Source organism: Macaca fascicularis, chromosome 1 (assembly GCF_037993035.2).
Source record: "Macaca fascicularis isolate 582-1 chromosome 1, T2T-MFA8v1.1".
NCBI lineage: Eukaryota > Metazoa > Chordata > Mammalia > Primates > Cercopithecidae > Macaca > Macaca fascicularis.
The window spans coordinates 31,669,893-31,696,312 of NC_088375.1; the positions used below are offsets into that span (position 1 = coordinate 31,669,893).

A 26,420-nucleotide genomic window follows, 5' to 3' on the forward strand; every position below is an offset into this window, starting at 1 on the left:
GGGACGGGGTTTCACGGTGTTGGCCAGCTTGGTCTCAAACTCCTGAGCTCAAGTGATCCACCTGCCTTGACTTCCCAAAGTGTTGGGATTACAGGCATGAGTCACCTCGCTGGCAGAATGCTAATTTTCTAGTAGCTCTAAGTGGTTCCAGTGGTTTCTGGTGGTTCTGTGATTGTCAGAAGGCATAATCTCCCTCCTCCCTCTTTCACTCTCCAGTGGGTCCCCGTATCTTTTGTTCCCTTCTTTGTGTCCATATGTACTAAATGTTTAGCTCCCACTTACACATTTGATCCTTTTGTTCCTTAGTTTCCCACACATAAGTAACATATAATCATACCCTATTAATTGGTTTATGGAAACATTACTCATAAAGGCAATTTGGAAGTGATGATGAGTGGCCGTACTTCTAGTCAAGCATGCAAACAGTGTGTGGTTTGAGTACATTTAAGAAAATGAAAAGCATACAGCCGGGTGCACCTTCTCCCTGAAAACTGAGAAATCTCTCTATGCAAACCAGTGGCAGTTTGTCTGAGGACAGTGCATGATCACATGATGAAAAGATCTTTTAGCAAATCTTTATGAATTAATTTGCTTTCTTCTTTGATGTGGAAAAGGGACTAGTAGTCGGGGCGGGGTGGTTGAAGCCTGTAATCCCAGCACTTTGGAAGGCCTAGGCAGGCAGATCACTTGTGCTCAACACGGTGAAAGCCCGTCTCTACTGAAAATACAAAAATTAGCTGGGCATGGTGGCAACAGCTGTAGTCCCAGCTACTTGGAGGGCTGAGGCAGGAGGATTGCTTGAACCTGGGGGATCAAAACTGTAGTGAGGTGAGATTGCTCCACTGCACCACAGCCTAGGTGACAAAGTGAGACCTTGTATCAAAAAAGGAAAAAATGAACGTGTAAAATCTTAAGGGGCTGGAGAAAATAATCTTAAAATCGTGACTATAGGTTGCTGGTTTTTATCTCTGTTTGGACTAATAAGATATATGCTACTACCGGAAGATTCCAAAGCCAATTGTTACAGGCCTAGAATCAAAAGGATATTATGTAGGATTGCATTTGGTTTCTAGAATTCTTTTTCTAACAGCTTGACATTTTATATGTTAATAATACTTTATGCATTTACAACATTTTGCAACACATTTTCACATTCATAAGCAAGGGAGACATTATCACTATTTTAGAGGGGTGGAAACAACACCTCTCAAATGTTAAGTATTTTGCTCCAGGTCACAGAATTAGTGAAAGGCAATGTGAGTGGAGAAAGGTGCTCTCAAACTCTAGATTTTTTGCTTCTGGCCCAGGGTTTATTCCACTACCCTGAGCCATCTCTCTCATAAGTGTGAAGTGATAAACTGACATTTCCTGGTAGCACTAATAGAGGCTTGCAGATAAATAATAGAAATCATTTTATAAACAGAAACACTAAAAAAATCTATAATTGTGTAAGCATCTCGAATATTGGCCTGAGTGATCTTACCCATATTCACATTTCAAGCCTCCTTTCTTTGGTTCATGGTTTATTCCAGTTTTGAAACATTTGATATGCTTTTAAAAATCATGACTCTGTTTATAGATACAGTTCAGAAAGATACTTTTATTAACTAATTTGGCCACAGGAAGTTCAAAACTATCTTGGTTACCTAGTGCCCTCTGCTGAAACAGTCATAGTATAACAAATTAATGATAGAGGAATGCATTTCTTCTAAGAAACTGAATATTGATATTATGTCTCAAGATAGTAAAAACCCCCTAATTTTATAGTAATTCTTCAAGAAACTCCTCATATCTAAGTGTATTAGATTATATAAATGAATAATTTATATTACTAGTCCCTAACTCGGTGGCCAAGTCATAAGACATTTAATAAATGTTTGGTGAATTCATGTACATATACTTCAGTTTATTCTAGTGGTGCTCATGTGACAATCTACTGTGGCATGCCTTTGTGAAGTAGGATCATTCCTTTACAGCTTCAATTAGTCTTGAGTAATTTTCTCTTGTATTCCTATAGCCCCGTGTTGAGACTTGACAGTCATAGTGATTCCTGGTATCTCCCCACTCCCACCCCCCAGATTGTTATTTTGGTTTTGCTCAGAATACACTGGAAGTTTCCAAGAGCTCAGACTTTTGAGTAAGACAGATCTGAGTTTAAATCCAGGCTCTGCCACTTTCTTTGACAAATTACTCATCCTTTAAAAGCGTTTCTAACTGTAGAATGGGGAAAATAGTCTAGCCTAACTCATAGGATTATTGTGAGGATTTAAATGATGGAATGCAAAGAAAGGGCCCAGCACAACACATGCCACTTAGCAACTGGTCAGTAATTGCTAGCTTTTATCTATAATTCTGTTTCATATCTCACATTCTAACAAGTTTCAGCCAAAAAGACTTGCCCTAGACTCCTTTTCCTTTCAGGCCTCTTTACACTTATCAACCATTTTTTATTAGTTCTTCCTCCTTCGTTGTGAAGATGATAAAATGGTCTTCATTTAATACAACGTGAGGAACCTGGAACACAGAGAAAAAACTTGGGAATCGCTGAAATGGAACAAGACAGGAACAAACAAGTGTTTATTGTTTATTTCAGTATACTAGTTTAAAGGAGTCGGTCACAGTTAATTTAATTTAAATTTAAATTTAAATTAAATTTTAACAAAGGAAACATCTTGGGTTTGTTGTGTTTTCTAAATTTACTTTAAATTTTTATCACACCTTAATGCATGTACATAGTTTTAAAAGCCAAAAAGGATGATAAGACTTGCAGTAAAAAATGCAGTTCCTGGTCCCATCCCTCCCCGAAAATGGCCCCCTCCCTCCATTCCCCAGCAATAACTGTTTCAAGCCTTTTAGCTGGTATATTAGAGTTATCCTGAGAAACAGAATATATATATATTACATATATATTTATCTTATATAATATATATAAGATATGATATGCACGTATTATCTATCATAGATAGATAATCGATATTATCTATATACTCTTGGCCATAATGGTCTTTTGAAAAATAGTTACATCGACCGGGTGCAGTGGCACACGCCTGTAATCCCAGCACCTTGGGAGGCTGAGGCGGGTGGATCACTTGAGCTCAGGAGTTTGAGACCAGCCTGGCCAACGTGGTGAAACTTTGTCTATACTAAAAATACAGAAATTAGTTGGGCGTGGCTGTGCGTGCCTGTAGTCCCAGCTACTTGGGAGGCAGGGGCAGGAGAATCGCGGGAACCCGGGAGGTTGAGGCTACAGTGAGCCAAAATCGTGCCACTGCATTCCAGCCTGAGCGAAAGAGGGAGGCCCTATCTCAAAAAAAAAAAAAAAAAAAAAAAAAAAAAAAAAAAAAATCGGCTGGGTGCGGTGGCTCACGCTTGTAATCCCAGCACGCTGGGAGGTTGAGACGGGTGGATCTCCTGAGGTCAGGAGTTTGAGACCAAACTGGCCATGATGGCAAAGCCCCATCTCTACTAAAAATACAAAACTTAACCGGGCGTGGTGGTGCATGCCTGTAGTCCCAGCTACTTGGGAGGCTGAGGTAGGAGAATTGCTGGAATCTGGGAGGTGGAGGTTGCAGCTAGCAGAGATTGTGCCACTGCACTCCAGCCTAGACAACACAGCAAGACTCCGTCTCCAAATAAATAAATAAATAAATAAATAAATATTAACATAAAAAACATAAAAATAAAAATAGCTTTATCATCTAGTATAGGGATGCTAGCTCTTTTATCTATTTGAAGATGTTAAAGTATGGGGTTTTTTTTTAACTGTAATTTTTTTTTTCTGCTGTAAGGATATCAGACACAGTTCAGATTGCTAGTTAATTTCCTCAGAGAGAAGTTCTCTAATTAAAAAAAGTAAGCCAAACCACACAGTGCACTTAGTGACATAGTAGATTTCCATTGTTGCACAAAATTCCATATCTTGTTGTAGACCAATAATGAATACCAGTTTGTGAACCAAACATTGGGTAGCAATGTGTTAATCGCTCTCTAAGGAATGAAACCCTGGATGCCAACATCCTGGGGCTCAATTGGGGGTTAAATATATTACTTGGAATAAGTAGATTTTCACCTGCCGCACATTTACTAATTTCAGTAAATTACTCATACCTTCAGCTATTCCTGGTGTCTCTGAGTCTACCTTTTCTCTGCTTCAAACTTTCCAGATAATAAACCTCCAATCTAATGGTGTGATTCTCAAATTCTAACATGTACCAGAGTCCCATGGAGGGCTTGGTAAAACACAGGTTGCTGGGTCCCATTGAGGCAGGAGAATAGGGTCTGGAGGCAGGGAACCTAGGGCTGTTTCACTCTGACTTCCTAGAACTAAATTGAAAGGAAAACCCTAACATTCCATGCCTCAGTAACAAAAGAAGCAGAGGCTACTCCCTTGGACCTTTTCTGCGTGGCAGATGGGAAATTTGCTGTCCACAACAAATCATGCTGAGTGCGGGTGGAGTCTTTGTTTGCAACTTCGTGACTTCACTCCAACCTCTGAATGGTTGCTTTCTGTAACCAATCAGACTGAGTGGGGGATACCACTTCATTTACATGAGGTGAGCATGAAGTACCCAAGGGGAATCTTCTAGGGGGTATTTGGACCCAAGAAGATTCTGTATCTGGGCTCTTGAGCCACTGCTTGGGTCTGCTCCCACACTGTGGAGTGTACTTTCTTTTTCAATAAATCCCCGCTTTCGTTCTTTTGTTGCTTCATTCTTTCTTTGCTTTGCTGGGTGTTTCTTCCAAATCTTTGTTCAAAACGCCAAGAACCTGGACAACTTGCAGTTTTGACTCTCTACCGGTGACACCAACTCTAGAGTTTCTCATTCAGGAGGTCAGGGGTGAAGCCTGGTAATTTGTATTTGTAATTTTCTATTGCTGCCGGTCAACGACCTCACTTTGAGACTACTGGTTGACAGCCTATGTGGGCTGAAAGAAGGAATCTACAAATGACCTTCCCTCCTTATAATTCAACCAGTTCTTCTATTTTCAATACCATACTTACCCCTCCTCTGGAGATACCTGTGCCTTCAATTTAAGAACCATTCCAGGATGCTGCAGTAAAATTAAGCTTACTTCTCTCTGGATTCACACCCCCACCTCCAACGTACACACACACACAACTTTAGGCTTATATTTTGGCTTTTTCAGTTCTCTGAAGTCAGTTCTCTCTAGTCCATCCACTTTTCAGCTTCCAAAATTTTCCTGACACATCTTAACCACTATAGTCTCCTCTCCTGGGCTTTTAGTACTTTTGAGCTTATGCCTTTTTTTAAGAAAAAATTCTGACATTTTGGTGTAAGCAACGAAATGAACACTTGCTTCAAACTGTCGTGTTTTATAGAAAGTCAATGCAGGAAGCTATAAAGGAGAAACTAATAGTTACCTTCAAATTTCACCATTCAGAAATAATCATCATTGACATTAGGTAAACATCTTTCCTTGAATATATACATATAAAAAATAGAAGGCCGAGCGCAGTGGCTCACACTGGCAATCCCAGCACTTTGGGAGGCCAAGGCAGGCTGATCAAGAGGTTAAGAGATCAAGACCATCCTGGCCAACAGGGTGAAATACTGTCTCTACTAAAAATACAAAAATTAGCTGAGCGTGGTAGCACACCTGTAGTCTCAGCTACTCAGAAGGCTGAGGCAGAAGAATCACTTGAACCCGTGAGGTGGAGGTTGCAGTGAGCCAAGATTGCGCCACTACATTATTCCAGCCTGGTGACAGAGTGAGACTACATTTCAAAAAAAAAAAAAGAAAGAAAGAAAGACTATTTATTTTTATACGTGATTATATTATATGTGTTTGTTAAAATTTATTTAAAAGGAAAATTTTAAAACTGAAAAAATTATTGAATTAAAAATAAATATTTTTTATCCAAAGTGATATTAGTCCTCACTGGGGGCATCACATTATCTGACTTTATTTATTTATATATTTTTTGAGATGGAGTCTTATTCTGTCTCCCAGGCTGGAGTGCAGTGGCGCGATCTTGGCTCACTGCAAGCTCCGCCTCCCGAGGTCCCGCCATTCTCCTGCCTCAGCCTCCCGAGTAGCTGGGACTACAGGCACCTGCCACCAGGCCTGGCTAATTTTTTGTATTTTTAGTAGAGACAGGGTTTCACCATGTTAGCCAGGATGGTCTCGGTCTCCTGACCTCGTGATCTGCCCGCATCGGCCTCCCAAAGTGCTGGAATTACATGCGTGAGCCACCACGCCCGACATTATCTGACTTTAAAATCTACTACAAAGCTATAGTAAGCAAAACAGCATGGTAGTGGCATAAAAACAGACACATAGTGTCATGCATGTCCATGTGAAGAGACCACCAAATAGGCTTTGTGTGAGCAACAAAGCTTTTTAATCACCTGGGTGCAGGCAGGCTGGGTCCGAAAAGAGAGTCAGTGAAGGGAGATAAGGGTGGGGCCATTTTATAGGATTTGGGTAGATAAAGGAAAATTACAGTCAAAGGGGGGTTGTTCTCTGGCAGGCAGGAGTGGGGGTTACAAGGTGCTCATTGGGGGAGCTTTTTGAGCCAGGATGAGCCAGGAAAAGGACTTTCACAAGGTAATGTCATCACTTAAGACAAGGACGGGCCATTTTCACTTCTTTTGTGGTGGAATGTCATCGGTTAAGGCGGGGCAGGGCCTTTTCACTTCTTTGGTGATTCTTCAGTTACTTCAGACCAGCTGGGCTAATATGGGCAAGTCACAGGGGATGGGATGGCTTGGCCTGGGCTCAGAGGCCTGACACATAGACCAATGGAACAGAACAGAGAACTCAGAAATAAATCCATACATTTACAGCCAATTCATTTTCAACAAAGGCACCAAAAACATACACTGGGGAAAAGACAGCCTCTTCAATAAATAGTACAGGGAAAACTAGATGACCATATGCAGAATAGTGAAACTAGACCCCTATCTCTTTTGACCATATACAAAAATCTAATCAAAATGAATCAAAGACTTCAATGTAAGACCTGAAACTATGAAACTACTAGAAGAGAACATTGGGGAAATACTCCAGGTCATTTGTCTGGGCAAAGATTTTTTGAGTAAGAGTTAAAAAACACAAGCAACCGAGCAAAAATACACAAACAGGATTACATCAAGCTAAAAAACAAACAAAGAAAAAACCCTTCTAAACAGCAAAGGAAATAACAGAGTGAAGAGACAACCTACAGAATGGGAGAAAATTTGCAAACTATCTATCCGATGACAGATTAATAACCAGAATATATAAGGAACTCAAACAACTTGATAGCAAAAACAACAACAACAACAACGACGAAACCAAATATCTGATTTAAAAATGGGCAAATAAGCTGAATGGACATTTCACAAAAGAAGACATACAAATGGCCAACAGGTAAATGGAAAAGCGCTCAACATCACTAGTCATCAGAGAAATGCAAATCAAAACCACAACGAGATATCATCTCACTCCAGTTAAAATAGGTATTGTCAGAAAGACCATTTGCTAGCAAGAATGTGGAGAAAGGGGAATGCTCACATACTGTTGGTGGAAATGTAAATTAATACCGCTACTATTACAGTAGCTGTACACTATTACACTACATAAAGGAAAACAGTATGGAGATTCCTCAAAAACTAAAAATAGATCTTCCATATGATCTAGCAATTCCACTGCTGGGTATACATCCAAAAGAAAAGAAATCAATGTATCAAAGAGATATCTGCACTCTCATGTCTACTGCAGCAGTATTCACAATAGCCAAGATTGTAAACAACCTAAGTGTCCACCAACAGATGTAAGGGTACTTCTCTGTAGAGTTAAAAGAAAAAAAAAACAAAAACAAACAAAAAACAAAAACAAACCCAAAAAATTCACAGACCCTTAGAAAGAAGCAACTTGCTGCTGTAAACTCCATCAGACAGTAAAAAAACTGTGAGTGGCCAATGTGTGAGAGGGGAAAGTCTGCCTCTGAACACACATCCTCACTGGGGAACCTGAAAATCCAGATTACAGGAGAAAGATTTAACCTAACCTATAGCTGAAACAACTTTAGAGAGCTGAGCGAAATATAAAGGTAGAAGCAGCAATGGGGAAAGCCCTATAGGCACTCCTGGTCCCCAGGGAAGGCCAGGAAGGTCGTTTCTGACTTTTTCTCACAGGGATCTTTGTTGGGGGGCTGCCAGTGGAACTGGGGAAGGACCACAGGGGGAAAGAAACTTCAAGTTGAACTTTGTAATAATTTTGACCAAGCGTGAATTTTCCTGGGCAAAATGGAGAGGGGGGTGAACAGGAAGTGCAGATAAGAGCATGGAAACCACAGCAGGCAGGGAGAGGCAGGGCCTGAAAGCCCTGCTTGCTTTCTCAGCAGGGAAGCTTGTAGCCTGGGGCAAGATCTCAGTCTTACTCACCTGGATATAAACTCCATGCTGTTGGTGGGGCATGGTGGTGAGACTGGCTTTGCTGACTGCATGGGAGCTGGATGAGACGTGTCACTGCCATCAGGTGTTCCTGAGGAAGAAGAGAAATCTGAAAGTCTGGAAAACTTATTTGAGGGAATAATCGAGGAAAACTTCTCTGGCCTTCCTAGAGATCTAGACATCCAAATACAAGAAGCTCAAAGAACACCCAGGAAATTTATCACAAAAAGATCATCACCTAGACACATGGTCATCAGGTTATCTAAAGTCAAGGCAAAAGAAAACATCTTTTTTTTCTTTTTTTTTTGAGACGGAGTCTGGCTCTGTCGCCCAGGCTGGAGTGCAGTGGCCGGATCTCGACTCACCGCAAGCTCCGCCTCCCGAGTAGCTGGGACTACAGGCGCCCGCCACCTCGCCTGGCTAGTTTTTTGTATTTTTTAGTAGAGACGGGGTTTCACCATGCTAGCCAGGATGGTCTCAATCTCCTGACCTCGTGATCCACCCGTCTCGGCCTCCCAAAGTGCTGGGATTACAGGCTTGAGCCACCGCACCCGGCAAAAGAAAACATCTTAAGGACAGTGAGGCAAAAGCATCTGGTAACCTATAAAGGAAAGCCTATCAGAATAACAGTAGATTTCTCAGTAGAAACCCTATAAGCTAGAAGGGATTGGGATCCTATCTTTAGCCTCCTTAGACAAAACAATTATCAGCCAAGAATCTTGTATCCAGCAAACCTAAACTTCATAAGTGGAGGAAAGATAAAGTCTTTTTCAGACAAACAAATGCTGAGAGAATTCGCCACTACTAAGCCAGCACTACAAGAAATGCTAAAAGGAATTCTAACTCTTGAAACAAAACCTCAAAATACACCAAAGTAGAACCATTTTAAAGAATACATCCCACAGGGCATCTAAGACAATAACAACAACAATAGCAACAACAAAAATAAGGTATTCAGGCAACAACTAGCAGGATGAACAGAATAGTATCTCATATCTCAATATTAACATTGAATGTAAATGGCCTAAATGATCCACTTAAAAGACACAGAATGTCAGAATGGATAAGAATTCACCCAATCAAGTGTCTGCTGTCTTCAAGAAACTCAGCTAACACATAAGGACCCACATAAACTTAAGGTAAAGGGGTGGAAAAAGATATTTCATGCAAATGAACATCAAAAGCATGCAGGAATATTTATTTTTATATCAGACAAAAAAAAAAAAAAAAAAAAAAAGACCTTAAAGTAACAACAGGTAAAAAAGACAAAGAGGGACATTAAGTAATGACAAAAGGAGTAGTCCAACAGGAAAATATCACAATCCTAAACGTATATGCATCTAATTCTAGAGCTCCCAAATTCACAAAACCATTACTACTAGACCTAAGAAAAGAGATAGACAGCAACACAATAATAGTGGGGGACCTCAATACTCCACTGACAGCACCAGACAGGTCATCAAGACAGAAAACCAAAAAAGGAACAACGGACTTAAACTATACCCCTGAACAAATGGACTTAACAGATACTTACAGAACATTCTACCCAACTGCAGAACATACATTATATTCATCTATAAATTCAATGCAATTCCCATCAAAATACCACTATCATTCTTCACAGAACTAGAAAAAGCAATCCTAAAATTCATATGGAACAAAAAAAAAAAGAGCCCACATAGCCAAAACAATACTAAGAAAAACAAAAAACAACAACCAAAAAAACACAAATCTGGCTGGGCATGGTGGCTCACACCTGTAATCCCAGCACTTCAGGAGGCCGAGGTGGGTGGATCGCCTGAGGGCAGGAGTTCGAGACCATTCTGGCCAACATGGTGAAACTTCATCTCTATTAAAATACAAAAAATTAGCCAGGTGTGGTTGTGCATGGCTGTGATCCCAGCTACTCGGGAGGCTGAGGCAGGAGAATTGCTGGAACCCAGGAGGTAGAGGTTGCAGTAATTGCACCACTGCACCTCCAGCCTGGGCAACAAGAGCAAAACTCCATCTCAAAAAAAAAAAAAAAAAAAAAAAAAAAAGAACAAATCTGGAGGCATCACATTACCTGACTTTAAACTATACTGCAAGGCCATAGTCACCAAAACGTCATAGTACTGACACAAAAATAGGCACACAGACCAATGGAACAAAATAGAGAATCCAGAAATAAAGCCAAATACTTATAGCCAACTGATCTTCAACAAAGCAAACAAAAACATACAGTGGGGAAAGGACACCCTATTCAACAAATGATGCCGGGATAATTGGCAAGCCACATACGGAAGAATGAAACTGGAGCAAAACTCTGTCTCAAAAAATAAATAAATAAAAATAAATAAAAAATCTGCCAGGTGTGGTGGCCCATGCCTATAATCCCAGCATTTGGGAGGTCAAGGAAGGAAGATCACTTGAGCCCAGGAGTTTGAGACCATCCTAGGCTGTAACATGGCAAAACTCCATCTCTACAAAAACTTCCAAAATTAGCAGGGCGTGGTGGCATGTGTCTGTAGTCCCACCTACTGGAGTGCAGTGGTATGATGTGGGCTCATCGCAACCTCTGCCTCCTGGGCTCAAGCAATTCTGTCTCAGCCTCCCGAGTAGCTGGGACTACAGGCACATGCCACCACACCTGGCTAATTTTTGTATTTTTAGTAGAGACGGGATTTCACCATGTTGGTCAGGCTGATCTCGAACTCTTGACCTCAGGTGATCCATCTACCTCAGCCTCCCAAAATGCTGGGATTACAGGCATGAACCACCGCACCCAACCAGCCTTTCATGTCTTTTAATGCTATTGTGAATGTTGGGCCTTAAAATTTTCAATTCTGATTTTTTGTTCCTAGTATTTAGAAATGCAATTAATTTTTGAAATTGATCTTGTACCATTCAACTGTGCTGAACTCATTTATTAGTTCCAGCAGCTTTTTTGTACATTCTGTAGAATTTTCTACTTCAAAGTATGTCATCTGCAAGTAAAGGCAGTTTAATGTCTCCCTTTCCAATCTGGATATATTCTATTTATTTTTCTTGCCTTAATATACTGGCTTTCTTTAGTACAATGTTGAATACAAGTGGTGAGAACTTACATGCCTGCCTTACTCCTAATGTTAGGGAGAAACATTCAGTCTTTCATCATTAAGAATCATATTAGCTTTAGATTTTGAGGGGTAACTTTATAAAGTTGAGGAAATTTTATTCGTTTTATTCCTTCTACTCTTAGTTAGGTAACATTTTATTTATTTATTTGTGTTTGTTTGTTTACTTATTTGAGGCAGTCTTGCTCTGTTACCCAGGCTGGAGTACAGTGATGCAATCATGGCTCACTTCAGCCTCATCTTCCCGGGCTCACATAATCCTCTCACCTCAGCCTTCTGAGTAGCTGGGACTACAGACACATGCCACCATGCCCTGCTAATTTGGGAATTTTTTGTAGAGATGGGGTTTTGCCATGTTGCCTAGGATGGTCTTAAACTCCTGGCTCAAGTGATCATCCCGCCTTGACCTCCCAAATGCTGGGATTACAGGCATGAGCCACCACACCTGGTAGATTTTTAATTTATTTTTATTTATTTATTTATTTTTTGAGATGGAGTTTTGTTCTTGTTGCCCAGGCTGGAGTGCAATGGCATGATCTTGTCTCCCTGCAACCTCCCCGTCCCAGGTTCAGGTGATTCTCCCGCCTCAGCTTCTCAAGTAGCTGGGATTACAGGCATACACCATCACTTGTGGCTAATTTTGAATTTTCAGTAGAGATGGGGCTTCACCATGTTGACCAGACTGGTTTCAAACTCCTGACCTCAGGTGATCCACCCGCCTGTGCCTCCCAAAGTGCTGGGATTACAGATGTAAGCCACCACATCTGGCCCTGGCAGATTTTTTTAAAAATCGGGAACAGATACTGGATTTTTGTGAAATCTTTTTCTGAATCTACTGAGATGAACATATAGTAGGTTTGTTTTTTGTTTGGTTTGGTTTTGGTTTTTTTATATGGTAAATTCCATTGATTTTCAAATGTTAAACTAAACTTGCATTTCTGAGGGGAAATTCCAATTGGGCATAAGGTATTACCATTTTTGGACATTGTTTGGTTCAACTCGGTAAAATTTTGTTAAGGCTCTTTTTGCATTTATGTTCATGAGGTATATTGGTCCTTAGCTTTTGTTTGTTTGAGTCTTGTAATTGTTATATTTTGGTGTCAGAGTAATGCTAGCCTCTAGTCTCATAGGATGAGTTAGTATTTTATTCTTCTCAAATTTTTGGAAGAATTTGCATAGCATTGGTGTTATTTATTTCCTAAATGTTTGGTAGAATTTGCCAAATAATTTAATTTTTAAAATTTGTTTAATGTTTATGTTTTAACTTTTATTTTAAGTTGAGGGTTATATGTGCAGGTTTATTATATAGGTAAACTTATGTCATGTGGGTTTGTTGTACAGATTACTATCCAGGTATTAGGCCTAGTACCCATTAGTTATTATTCCTGATCCTCTCCCTCCTTCCAACCTTCACCCTCTGATAGACCCCAGTGTGTGGTTCCCCTGTATGTATCCATGTGTTATCATTTAGCTCCCACTTATAAGTGAGAATGTGCAGTATTTGGTTTTCTGTTCCTTTGCTAGTTTGCTAAGGATAATGACCTCCAGCTCCATTCATGTTCCTCCATAGCATAGGACATGATCTCATTCTTTTTCATGGCTGCATAGTATTCCATGGTGTATATGTACCACATTTTCTTTATCCAGTCTCTCATTGATGGGCATTTAGGTTGATTCTATGTCTTTGCTATTGTGAATAGTGCTGCAATAAACATATGCATGCGTGTATCTTTATAACAGAACAATTTATATTCCTCTGGGCATATACCCAGTAATGGAATTGCTAAATCAAATGGTATTTCCGTTTTTAGGTCTCACCAAATAATTTATATGAGCCCGGAGTAGTTTTATTTTAATAGGAAGATTTTAACTATAGGTGCAAGTTCTTTAATAGAAAAGGTGCTATTTGGGATTCTGTTTCTTTCATGTGTGCTTATGTAGCTTGTATCTCTCAATGAATTTGTCCATTTCATCTAAATTGTTGAATTTATTGGCATGACATTGTTCCTAATTTCCTTTGTTTTGCTTTTAATACCTGTGGATTCTGCATTGATATCACGTCTTACTCCTGACATGGGCAATTTGTATCCTCTCTATTTTTCTTTTAATTCCTTCCTTCCTTCCTTTTTTCCTTTCCTTTTTCCTTCTCTTCCTCCTCCTCTTCCACCTCGTTTTACATCCAGAATACACACTGCAGTTCCTTTCTTCCTTTTACTGATCAGCTTGGCTAGGAGATTATCAATTTAATTGATCACAAAGTAACAGCTTTTGGTCTCATTGATTTCCTCTGTTAATTTTCTGCTTTCTGTTTAATTATGCTCTTTATTCTTCTTATTTATTTATTTATTTATTTTTGCTTACTTTGGGTTTCATTTACTCTTTTCATTTCTAGTTTATTAAGGAGGAAGCTGATGTCACTGATTTGGTTCTTTTTTTCTAATGTAGGCACTTAGTGCAATAAATTCCCCTCTGAGTGCTGCTTTAGCTACATTTTGCAAATTTCAATATGTTGTCATTTTGTTTTAACTCAACTCAAATTGTTTTCTGATTTCCTTTTCTGATTTCTTCTTTGACCCTATGGGTTGTTTAAAAGTGTGTTATTTCATTTACAACTATTTTGAGGGTTTTTTTTCAGATATTTCTATTTTTGATTTTTAATTTTATTCCACATTGGTCAGAAAACATACTTTATACGATTTGAATCCTTTAAATTTATTGAGATTTTTGGGGGGCTCACAATATCATCTGTCTTAATAAACGTTCCATGTGCACTTTAAAAAAATGTATATTCTGTTGTCATGGAGTGGAGTGTTTTATAAATTTCAATTTTGTCAAATTATTTGATAGTGTTTTTCAATACTGTATCTTTGCTAATTTTCTCTTCACTTGTTCTATCACATATTGAGAGATGGATATAAAAATCTCTGACTATAATGAAGGATTGCATCTATTTATTCTCAGAGTTCTATCAGTTTTGCTCCTTGTGAAAATGTGTTATTAGGTCCATAATTTAGGATTATTATTTCCTCTTCATGAATTGACTACTGTATCATTATAAATCTTCTTTATCTCTGGTAGTACTTTTTAAGTACTGAAATATTTGTCTATAACTACTCCAGTTTTCTTTTGATTAGTATAAGCATAGTATATATTATTCTCTTCTTTTACTTTTAATGTATTTGTATTTTTATATTTAATGTGGGTTTCCTGCAGGTAGGATATAATTAAAATCTTACTCTTTGCCTTTTAATGGGGTATGTTTAGACCATTTATATTTAATATAATTATCATTGTCATTATTATTATTATTATTATTATTAGAGATAGAGTCTTTCACTTTCACCCAGACTAGAATGTAGTGGTGCTATCATTGCTCATTGCAGTCTTAAACTCTTGGACTCAAGCAGTCCTCCTGCCTTGGTCTCCCACAGTGTTGGGATTACAGGAGTGAGCCACCATGCCTCGCCTACATTTAATGTGATTTTTTTTTCTTTTACGTTTTGCATTTCTTTGTTTTTTTACGTCTTTTTTTTTTTTTTTTAAGTTCAAGGGTACATGTGCAAAACGTACAGGTTTGTTACATAGGTAAAAATGTGCCATGATGATTTGCTGCACAGATCATCCCATCACCTAGGTATTAAGCCCAGCATCCATCAGCTATTCTGATGCTCTCCTTCCTCCCTTCTCCTCCCACCCTCAACAGACCTCAGTGTGTGTTGTTCCCCACTATGTGTCCATGTTTTCTCATTATTCAGCTCCCACTCATAAGTGAGAAAATGCAGTATTTGATTTTCTGTTCCTGCATTAGTTTGTTGAGGATAATGGCCTCCAGCTCCATCCATGTCCCTGCAAAGGACATGATCTCATTCTTTTTAATGGCTGCATAGTATTCCGTGGTGTATGTGTACCACATTTTCTTTATCTAGTCTATCATTGCTGGGCATTTAAGTTGATTCTATGTCTTTGCTATTGTAAATAGTGGTGCAATGAACATAGGCACGCATGTATCTATAATAGGATGAGGGCTGGGCACAGTGGCTCATACCTGTAATCTCAGTACTTTGGGAGGCCGAGGCAGGTGGATCATCTGAGGTCAGGAGTTTGAGACCAGCCTGGCTGGCATAGTGAAACCCCGTCTCTACTAAAAACATAAAAATTAGCCAGGCCTGGTGGCATGTACCTGTATTCCTAGCTACTTGGGAGGCTGAGGTGTAAGAATTGCTTGAACCTGGGAGGTAGAGGTTGCAGTAAGCCCAGTTCACATCACTGCACTCCAGCCTGGGTGACAGAGCGAGACTCCATCTCAAAAAAAAAAAAAAAGAATGATTTATATTCTTTTGGGTATATACCCAGTAATTGGATTGCTGGGTCAAATGGCATATCTGCCTCTAGGTCTTTGAGGAATTGCCACACTGTCTGCCACAATGGTTGAACTAATTTACACTTCCGCCAACAGTGTAAAAGTGTTCCTTTTTCTCCATAACCTTGCCAGTATCAGTTATTTTTTTACTTTAACAATAGCCATTCTGACTGATGTGAGATGGTATCTCATTGTGATTTTGTTTTGCATTTCTCTAATGATCAGTAATGTTGAACCTTTTTTTATATGTTTGTTGGCCACATGTATGTATTCTTTTGAGAAGTGTCTGTTCATGTCCTTTTCCCACTTTTTAATGGGATTGTTTTCTTTTCTTGTAAGTTTAAGTTTTTGTTCTTCCTTGTAAATGCTGGATATTAGACCTTTGTCAGATGAATAGATTATAAAAATTTTCTCCCATTCTGTAGGTTGTCTGTTCATTCTGATGATCTTTTCTTTTACTGTGCAGAAGTGCTTGAGTTTAATTAGATCTTTCAACTTTTTATTTTGTTGCAATTGCTTTTGGCATCTTCATCATAAAATCTTTGCCTGCGCCTATGCCCTGAATGGTATTGCCTAGATTTTCTTCTTGGGTTTTTATGGTTTTGGGTTTTATATTTAAGTCTTTTTTTTTTTTTTTTTTTTTTTTTTGAGACGGAGTCTCGCTCTGTCGCCCAGGCTGGAGTACAGTGGCTGGATCTCAGCTCACTGCAAGCACCGCCTCCCAGGTTCATGCCATTCTCCTGCCTCAGCCTCCCGAGTAGCTGGGATTACAGGCGCCCACCACCTCGCCCAGCTAATTATTTTTGTATTTTTAGTAGAGACAGGGTTTCACCATGCTAGCCAGGATGGTCTCGATCTCCTGATCTCGTGATCCGCCCGTCTCAGCCTCCCAAAGTGCTGGGATTACAGGCTTGAGCCACCGTGCCCTGCCTACATTTAAGTCTTTAATCCACCTTGAGTTAATTTTTTTAGTATAAGGAAGGGGTTCAATTTCAATTTTCTGCATATGACTAGCCAGTTCTCCCAGCACCATTAGTTAAATAGGGAATCCTTTCCCCATTGCTTGTTTTTGTCAGGCTTGTTGAAGATCAGATGGTTGTAGGTGTGTGGTCTTATTTCTGGGTTGTCTATTCTGCTCCATTTGTCTATGTGTCTGTTCTTGTACCAGTACCATGCTCTTTTGGTTGCTGTAGCCTTGAAGTATAGTTTGAAGTCAGATAGCATGATGTCTCCAGCTTTGTTCTTTTTGCTTAGGATTGTCTTGGCTATTTGGGCTCTTTTTTGGTTCCATATGAATTTTAAAATAGTTCTTTTTAAATTCTGTGACAAATGTCAATGATAGTTTATTGGGAATAGCATTAAAGCTATAAATTGCTTTGGACAGTGTGGCCATTTTCATGATATCGATTCATACTATCCATGAGCATGGAATGTTTTTCCATTTGTTTTTGTGTCATCTTCCTTTCTTTTTGAGTTTTTATTGTTTTTGCATTGATTCTTTCTTTTCTTTGTGGGCTTATCTACCTTCAGTATTCAAGGTTGCTGACCTTTGGGTGGGATTTTTATGTTGTTTTCTTTGTTGTTGTTGTTTCCTGTTTGTTTGTTTTTCTTTTAACTGTCTGGCCACTTTTCCATAGGTCTGCTGTGGTTTTCTGGGGGTCTACCTCAGACCCTAGTCACCTTTGTTTTTCCTGTACCTGAAGGTATCACCGGTGAAGGCTGTGAAAGAGCAAAAATGGCAGCCTGCCTCTTCCTCTGGAAGCTCCATCCCAGGGGGATACTGATCTATTGTCAACCTGAATGCACCTGTAGGAGGTGGCTGGAGACCCTGGTTGGGAGGTCTTACCCAGACAGGAGGAACAGGATCACAGACCCACTTAAAGAAGCAGTTTGGTTGCTTTTTGGTAGAGCAGCTGTACTGTGTTGGGGAAACTTTCGGCCCCAGATTGGTTTGGACTCTCCAAGGCCCACAGGATGAACTGGCTGAGAAACCTGAATGGCCAAGGTCGTGGCCTGTCTGTTCTGGCATGCTTCTAATGATATCAGAATCGCCTGGATCAATGATGGACAGCGTGCATATGCTGCGGTATTTCCCACATGCTATGCCCAATTCAAAAGTATTGTCACTGTAGTGATGCACGCCAGTTTGGGTCAACACGGTATAGCACTCTATTTTGGATTTCCTCAAAGCTGGGCAGTTTTCAGTGAGGATAGCCAATTTTGCTTTGCCTTGCCTGATCATCTTTAGAGTCTGCTTGTACCCCAGTATGTACTTCCCACTTTTTATAACAAGTAGGAGCCTAGAGTTGATCCATTCCACTGACTTCTTTGCAACCACCATCTTCCTGCATTAGGTGTGGAATGGCCCCCAAACAAAAGCAGCTGCCAAGATAACTGGGAGGCAAGAAGGGAAGACCTAGAATTTTTCTAAAGCAAAACTTTGATGGGCTGCCCACCTATTTCATCCCCAGGCACCTTGTAATTGTTAATTATTGCCACAAATCTCTTGGGTTAAAGCTCTTGATTAACATTTCCTCTCTGCAGCTTAATGTGGTAATTGCATCTATCCTGTCTCTGATGATTAAATGCTGCCACGTGGCCTTCTACACACCAGGATTCTATTATTCCATTGAAATCAGGGATTCCTAATTTCATGGCAACATTTCCGACCATCATCACTGACCTACAGAATCAGCCAACACTGAGCTTTAAAAGAATACCGAGGCTTCCAACCCAAGTATTTATTAAATGATTGATTTTTTATATTTATTAATTTGTTAATGGTTTGGTGAAGGGAATACCCTCTAGGCCTCCAGGAGGCATGGTTGATATGTGGGTGATCATATCTGCTCTAACATACTGATTTCCCTAAGCCTGTGGCTTAATTTCTAGAGCATACCAAAGAAGTAATGGCATCTCAATTTCTTTTGTTTTTGAGACCGAGTCTCACTCTGTCACCCAGGCTGGAGTGCAGTGGCACGATCTCAGCTCACTGCAAGCTCCACCTCCCGGGTTCAAGCCATTCTTCTGCTTCAGCCTCCTGAGTAGCTGGGATTACAGGTGTGCACCACCACACCCAGCTAATTTTTGTATTTTTGGTAGAGACGGTTTCGCCATCTTGGCCAGGTTGGTCTTGAATTCCTTACCTCGTGATCCACTCGCCTCGGCCTCACAAAGTGCTAGGATGGCATCTCAATTTCATTCACTATAGGCCACTATTAAAGTCAGTCCTGCTAACCAACCAAACAAATTGTTAGTTACACCTAGGCAGTTAAACATATTAAATCTCCATATTTATATTAATAAATTTAGCCAGACCCAACCTTACATTTTTTTTCTCTGTGGACTAATACCTTTAGAATATACTGTCAATATGCTCCCCAAATTTATGACAATACGAGTTATCCTTCAACTGCTGCATTTTCTGTGTTTATAGTATTTTCTCTCACTCAGCAGACCTTGCAATTTTCCCTCTGAGCTATGCTGGGAATTAACTATTGTGAGTTTGGAGCCGATGCAGGTCTTGAGGAGAGAGTTTTTTTTTTTTAATTGGATACTGTCAGAATATAGATTGTATTTAAGCCACAAGATGGGATGTGACCATCAAGACAACATAGACAAGAAAGAAAAGAGTTGCAAGGGCCAAACTTAATATTTAGGGATCAGGCTGAGGCAAATGGATCAGCAAAGGAAGAATGGCCAATGAGGTAAGAGGAAAACAAATCCTGAAGCAAGTGTAGAATGTGTTTAGCGGAGAAAAAAATATCAATGGTCTGAGAATTGACCATTTGATTTGGCCACATAAAGGTTATTGGTGACCTTGGCAGGCAGTTTGAGTTGTGTTGAAGGCAAAACCCTAACTGGAGCAAGTTTAAGAGATGACATGGAAGGAACCTGTAGACAGAAAATACAGGCAACACTTATGAAGAACTTTGCTGTAACAAAAGCAGAGAAATGGAATGTAAACTGGAGGAGGATGTCAGGTCAAAGGGGGACATCTCTCTCTTTTTAGAATGGGGGATTTTTCAGCATGTTTCTGTGCTCATGTGAATGATCCAGTAGAGACAGAAAAACTGATGCAGGAGGGCGAGAGGAGAATTACCAGAGTAATGTCCTCAGTGAGGTGAGATGAGAAGGAATGGGATCTAGTGCTGCAATGGAAGAGTGGCTTTAGGAGAAAAGACAGTTCATTTTTATAAACAGGAGGAAAGGTAGTACCTGGGCACAGATGTAGGGTGGGTAGATATGACGATGGTAGGAACCTGTGGAAATTCTCTCCTGGGTGCTTTTTATTTATTTTTCACTAATTAATTTTACTGATATATAATTTGCATACAGTAACATGCACAGATCTTTTGTATATAATCTGATGAGTTAAGACAAATGTACCCTTCTGTGTAAAAAACACCCCAGTCGAGACAGACCCAGAACATTTCCGTCAACACAGCAAGTTCCCTCCAGCCTCTTTCCAGTTAATCCCCTCATCCCCCTCCTTGCCATCAACACCCCCTCCTACTGCCCAGCAACCCCAGGCAACAACTAATTTGATTTTTATTACTATAGACTAGTTTTACCAGTCTTAATTTTCACACAAATAGAATAATAAAATCTGTAGTGTTTTCTGGCTTTTCTTCCTTAATATGATGTTTTGAAGTCACCTATAGTATTATTATATCAATAGTTTATTATTTTATTACAGAGTATTCCATAATACAAATGTACCACAGTATGTATATTCATTCTCCCATTGAACATTTGGATTGTTTCCAGTTTTTGGTTTTTGTGAATAAAGCTACTGTGAACATTCTTAGGCTAATCTTTTTGACAATTGTTTTTAACTCCAAGACCTGTACATTGAGAAAGATATTGTCCCTTAGCTTCAGATTCATATACCTAGTTGTCTACTTGAATGATTCCCAGGTTCCTCAAACTCAAAATATTCCAAACTGAGTCCATCCCTTAAACCTGGTCTGCCTCCAAGATCTCCCTTCTCAGTAACAGCACCATTATCCACCTCACGGCCCCTGCTAGAAACTTAGAAGTTGCTCTTAACTTTTCCTCTCCCTCGCCTGCTGTTTCCAGTCACTCACCATATCCTGTTGATTTGATTTCCTATCTTTTTTTGCAAACATCTTATGAATCCACCCATTATCTACTACAGTCTGAACCATTTCCTACATAGAAAAAATATGGTTGGGCATGGCGGTTCATGCTTATAATCCCAGCACTTTGGGAGGCCCAGGCAGTCGCCTAGACAACATGGTGAAACTCTGTCTCTACAGAACAAAACAAAACAAAACAAAACAAAACAAGAAAAACTAGCCAGGCATGATGGTGCAAGTCTGTGGTCCCAGATACTCAGGGGGCTGAGGTGGGAGGATTGCTTGAGCTTAGGGGGTTCGAGGCTGCAGTGAGCCATGATGGTGCCACTCTACTCCAGCCTGGGCGACCAAAAGGAGACCCTGTCTTTTTTTTTGAGACAGAGTCTCGCTGTGTCGCCCAGGCTGGAGTGCAGTGGCCGGATCTCAGCTCACTGCAAGCTCCACCTCCCGGGTTTACGCCATTCTCCTGCCTCAGCCTCCCGAGTAGCTGGGACTACAGGCGCCCGCCACCTCGCCTGGCTAGTTTTTTGTATTTTTTTAGTAGAGACGGGGTTTCACCGTGCTAGCCACGATGGTCTCGATCTCCTGACCTCGTGATCCGCCCGTCTTGGCCTCCCAAAGTGCTGGGATTACCGGCTTGAGCCACCGCGCCTGGCTAAAAAAGAATATTTTCTGAAGCTCAGATCTGATCATCTTGTTCCTGATCAGCTCTTTCATAATAACTATCCCTTGCCTTACCTTTATGATAAAAACCAAAGCCCTTAGCATGGCTTACAGTCCTGATCCAGCCCCTGATTACCTTGGTAGCCTGATCTCAAAGTTCCAGGCCCAGTGAACACATTTCCATTTTTCAAATGTTCTCTCTTGCTTGAGGCTCTTCACTTTGTCTATAATCTTCTCTTTCCTGCTCTTGTTTGCCTGGCTAATTTCCAGCATCGTTTTAACATTGCACTTCCTCTGGGTGGCCCTCGACCTCCACTATGTGCTTCATAGCACACACTTGATCATAATTACTTTTTTTTTCTTTTTTTGAGTCAGAGTCTTATTCTGTCACCCAGGCTGGAGTGCAGTGGCACCATCTTGGCTCACTGCAACATTCACCTCCCAGGTTCAAGTGACTTTCCTGCCTCAGCTTCCCAAGTAGCTGGGATTACAGGCACTCGCCACCACGCCTGGCTAATTTTTGTATTTTTAGCAGAGATGGCGTTTCACCATGTTGGCCAGGTTGATCTCGAACTCCTGATCTCAGGTGATCCGCTCGCCTCAGCCTCCCGAAGTACTGGAATTATAGGTGTGAGCCACCGTGCCCGATCCATACTTACTTATTGAATTGTCTTTATCTCCCTCAAGTGGAATAAACAGTCTTGTTCACTGTTGCATTTCCCTTGCTTAGTACATAGTAAAAATACTTAATAAATATCTGTTAATTGAATAAACAATACTTAATAGGCTTTAATGTTCATTGTTCATATTTTATAGCACAACTTCCTCATTTGAAATTCCTTTTTATTTTATTTTTTTGAAACAGAGTCTTGTTCTGTCTCCCAGGTTGGAGTGCAATGGTGTGATCTCAGCTTACTGCATCCTCTGCCTCCTGGGTTCAAGCAATTCTCCTGCTTCAGTCTCCTGAGTAGCTGGGACTACAGGCGCCTGCCACCATGCCTGGCTAATTTTTGGATTTTTAGTACAGATGGAGTTTTACCAAATTGGCCAGGCTGGTCTCGAACTCGTGACCTCAGGTGATCTGCCTGCCTCGGCCTCCCAAAGTGCTGGGTTTACAGGCATCAGCACTGCACCTGGCCTTCATTTGGAATTCTCATTCTGATTTCTTAGTTAGTTGAAGATACTCAATATTTATTTATTTATTTATTTAGAGATGGGGTCTCACTCCAGTTGCCTGGGCTGGAGTGTAGTGGCATAATCTTGGCTCACTGCATCCTTGACCTTCCTGCCCCAAGCGATCCTTCTGCCTCAGCGCCCTGAGTAGCTGGGATTACAGGTGTGGGCCACTATGCATGGTTAGGTTTTTTTTTTTTTTTGTACTTTTAGTAGAGACGAGGTTTCACCATGTTGCCTAGGCTGGTCTTGAACTCGGAGCTCAAGTGATCCTCCCACCTTGGCCTTCCAAAGTGCTGGGATTACAGGTATGAGCCACTGCTCCTAGCCAAGATTTATTTCTTAAAACTTACTTTTCTTAAAAAAATTTTTTTTCATTGTGGGGGGCTTTCTGGTAAAGACCAGAAAACCTGCTAGACAAATTTTAAAAGAGCTGTAATGTGATTTATTTTTTATTAAAAAAAAGTTTTTAGACATGGGTTTCACAATGTTGCCAAGACTGACCTCGAACTCCTGGGCTCAAGCAATCCTCCCACCTCAGCCTCCAGAGTCCTGAGTAGCTGGGACTACAGGTAAAAGCCACCATGCCTGGCTATGCTCAAGACTTTTTTAAAGAAGAAAATATGAGTATTATTTTTATTCTGAAACTTCTCATGTTTTCTCTTGCCATCATACATAAACACATTAGTTTACACTTAAACAGTAGCTTAAATTTTAAATTTTATCCATCCAAATTTTGTTACGAACTTTGTTATAATGGAAGCTCTAAATGAGGGTTATCTGATTTTTAGTTGTTTTTAAGTAATCTGTTTTAGTCTACCGGAATGCTTGTAAACTCCTTGTTATCTTCCCTGCTCCCTAGGATATGTCTAGATACGGATCTTTGAGTATGAATCTCATGTCACCTTTTTCTTTACTTTTAGGTCTTCTTTTAAGTCTAGATATTTTTATTCAATTTGCCTTTGAGTTACTATTACTTCTGTTTAAGTTAGTCTAGATTACTCCTCAAACATACTTGTAATTTTCAAATTGGGTTTTATCTCATCTCTTTTGTCTTTCTGCTTCTGTTTCATACAGGCCTCATCTTCTTGCTTTCTTCTTGAGAATGTAAAATTTCTAAAAGAGGTATCTATTTCCTTAGACAATCACTTTCAGAGATAAGCGAATCTTCTGAATCTTCTGTATTATGATCCTTTCCCCTTTTATAGATTTTTTTTATGTTTCTCTTGGGACAAGAAGAGGGCTTGGGAGTCTGATATGGACCAAGGTTCCAAGGACTTGGGACAGGTCATAAGCAAGTAAGCAGAGCTGACCACCAGCTGTGAATAGGGAACAAAGGGGAGTCAAAGTCTAAGAGCCTTGCCAAGCAGCCTTGAGAAGCAAACAATAGTCTGAAACTTGAAATCTGTGAGGGAAGATGAACTCAAGAACTGGATCTTTTTCAAGGGTTGTCAGGCAAGATTGACCTTAGCTAGTAGAATCTGGAGGCAGCCAGGAATGTTAACTTGAGGAAATAAAATACACAAGGATGTGATAGCTTTTCGTACTGCTGGATATGGAGAGAATTAAGATCTTAGGTCAGTTTGGACAGGTTTTCCCCTTCTTTATTTTCTCATCTATATCCAGTATATCAATCATCTATTCAGACAGGAAATGTGAATTTCCTTTGGCTCCACTCTCCGATCTCTGAGTCCAGATTGATATGCCCATGTAAGAGTAATTTCCAGGGTCTTTTCTTATTCCATTGTTTTAAACCAGTGGAATCCATGATCAACTATCATTTCAGCAAGCACTGTGACCAGCACTCTCCCCGTACACTGTGTTCACAGGGACAAATGTGACAGGGTAAATGGACAACTACCTGTCTCTCCATCCACCCCATCTTTCCCCACTGAATTCTGGAAGTTACACGCATAAAGATGATAGTCTCTAACAGTACTATAACCACCTCTCAAAGCAGGATTTTAGATTTGAGAGGCTGATATTGTTTGGATCTGTGTCTCTGCCCAAATCTCATGTCGAATTATAATCCCCAATGTTGGAGGTGGGGCCTGGTGGGAGGTGACTGAATCACAGGGGTGGATTTCTCAGGAATGGTTACCACCACCCGCTTCACACTATGCCTCATGATAGTGAGTTCTCGTGAGAGCTGGTTGTTTAAAAGTGTGTATCACCTCCTCCCTTGCTTTCTCTCTTGCTCCTGCTCCTGCCATGTAAGATGCCTGCTCCCCCTTTGCTTTTTGCCATGATTGGAAGCTTCTTGAGGCCTCCCCCAAAGCAGAAGCCACTATGCTTCCTGTATAGCCTTCAGAACCATGAGCCAATTAAACCTCTTTTCTTTATAAATTACCCAGTGTCAGGTAATTTTTTTTTTTTTTTTTTTTACAGCAATTCAAGAACAGACTAATACAGAGGCCAAAGAGGGCCAGCTGCTTAGTTTGCAGCTCTGATGGACACCGGCTCTCTAATTCAGTGAGCAGACAGTGGGAAAGGGATGCTCAGATGCCAAACTTTCTTTCAGATGGGTGGATCTGTTCTGTACCATGAAGTAGAGTATGGATAAGCCAGCAATTGTTTTTCTGCATCCAACTCCATTAGCCTCATAAATTAGGGCAATTCCTCCTGGTAGTGAGCGAGCAGCTTGTCATTCTTTATGCTCTGTGTTAGGATTAATTTTGTCATTTTTCTTTACCTTTTTATGTGTTTTAGGCAGCAGTTGAGAGATGCTGAGGCAGGGCTGCTAGCCAAACACTGTTTAAAGCTAGAAATGCCTCACTGATTTTTATTGTAGATTGCTTCAGCCTGTGTTCATTTCTTCAGCCTCTGACTGTAGGATTTCCCAGGGTACAGTCTTTGGCTGGCTGCTCAGTCTGCACTCTCCTTCAGAGGACTAATTTACTCTTACACCTTCACATTGGACACCTGAAGACTCTCAAACTGTTATCTCTAGTCTTGTCTCCTCATTTAAATTGTGACCCTGTATTTTCTGACTAAAAGACATTTCTACTTGTCTATCCCACAAAATTACTGTATCCCTGGTGTGTGTACTCTTACCTTAATTATTAAAACTGCTAAATTATCAAAGACCAAAGTCATGAGGACCAGAAACAAACATTTTGTGCAAGAGCTACTGTTAAAACTTTTGGAGGCACAACCCCATTTATACTCCTTTGGTTCCTGGAGAAGAGAAACTGCACTATGTATTATTCAAAGGTTCTGAGCATTTACCTCATCCTGCAGGACCGCATCCCAGCTTCACACCCCAATATAGCATGGCCTGAGAGCTGGCAATGTAACTGGGTTTTCAGTAGCCATGTCACTATTCTATAAGATCAACCTCAAATGCTTCTGGCTAACGGGGTGCTAGATAAGACCTGTAAATCTAATGGGTATCAGAATATTGACTCACAGAGTTCATTTGTTGAAGCAATGTTGCATGGAAAATTCACATCACATAGGATGTTTTCATTTGCAAGGAGCAGACTGCCCAATGAGTTACAGTTCTTGAAGTTTCTCCCACAGCGAGAACATCCCTTTCCCACCATCCTTCAGGGTCTACCTAGATGGAACTGAATGTTACAGAAATCCATTTAGGGCAAGAGCTATCATACCATACAGAGATTTCTAT

The 26,420-nt window shown here is 40.3% G+C and overlaps 1 long non-coding RNA gene and 1 other non-coding gene across 2 annotated transcripts; both read right to left on the bottom strand.

The window, feature by feature from the left end:
• Positions 1–1,580: 1,580 nt before the first annotated feature.
• Positions 1,581–9,583, bottom strand: LOC141408602 (uncharacterized). The gene is made up of 2 exons (XR_012424370.1): positions 8,391–9,583; positions 1,581–2,514 (listed from the first exon to the last, which is right to left on the bottom strand). It is a non-coding gene; the product is annotated as an uncharacterized lncRNA (long non-coding RNA).
• A 13,591-nt stretch (positions 9,584–23,174) lies between these two features.
• Positions 23,175–23,235, bottom strand: LOC123571032 (U7 small nuclear RNA). Its single transcript, XR_006695210.1, has one exon. It is a non-coding gene; the product is annotated as a U7 small nuclear RNA (small nuclear RNA).
• Positions 23,236–26,420: the final 3,185 nt, after the last annotated feature.